Source organism: Oryzias melastigma, linkage group LG20, assembly GCF_002922805.2.
Source record: "Oryzias melastigma strain HK-1 linkage group LG20, ASM292280v2, whole genome shotgun sequence".
Classification (NCBI taxonomy): domain Eukaryota; kingdom Metazoa; phylum Chordata; class Actinopteri; order Beloniformes; family Adrianichthyidae; genus Oryzias; species Oryzias melastigma.
Window position 1 is genome coordinate 11,641,243 of NC_050531.1, and position 705 is coordinate 11,641,947.

Sequence of the window (705 nt, forward strand, 5' to 3'; positions counted from 1 at the left end):
TTTAAACATTCTCTCAGATTTTATTATTTGCAACAGAATTTTAATTCCACAACTACTGATATTTTATTCTGTATTCTATTATTTGTATTAACACTTTTTTATTAATGTTTTAGTGAAACCACCCACCTGTCTCTGCACACTGCCCTTCAGCATCACCCATATGGGTGATGCCCATTATTAGCTCCAATGACATGTTTTGACTTAAAAAAGACAGTTGGAATTCATAAAACCAATGAAAAAAGCTATGGATACATGTTATTTTTGTAGATTTGTCCTCATCCAGATATGTTTTTTTTATTTGTTTGGAAAATTCTTGAGCAAATTCTTGGGAATTAATTGTTATGACAAAAATGAATCAATCTTAGTTTTGTTTACTTGGATTAGAAAGACAAATAACTTAATAAAAAAAATCTGTAAAATATCATCTCAAAAAGTGTCATTTATAAAGCATTATTATAAATCATAAGTCTATCTTTCATAAGAACTTTTAAAAAAAGTTGTCATACAGTATGACATACAGCTTTAGTAAAAGTTCAAGAAAAAGGCAAAAGTTGTGAATGTCTGGGGAAATGTGGGTGCAAATATTCACACTGACATGTGTAAAGTCACAAAAATCATATGCATTGCAATGTGTCAGGTGGTGTTGAATAAACTATTGAAATCCATTTGCATCCAACATTGTTTCACTTTAAGGAAAATTTTGTT

General features: G+C 29.1%; 1 protein-coding gene across 4 annotated transcripts in view; it reads left to right on the forward strand.

The window, feature by feature from the left end:
• The window catches only part of sema5a (sema domain, seven thrombospondin repeats (type 1 and type 1-like), transmembrane domain (TM) and short cytoplasmic domain, (semaphorin) 5A), a 195,204-nt gene that overhangs the window by 169,790 nt on the left and 24,709 nt on the right, over positions 1-705 (forward strand). The window lies entirely within an intron of this gene.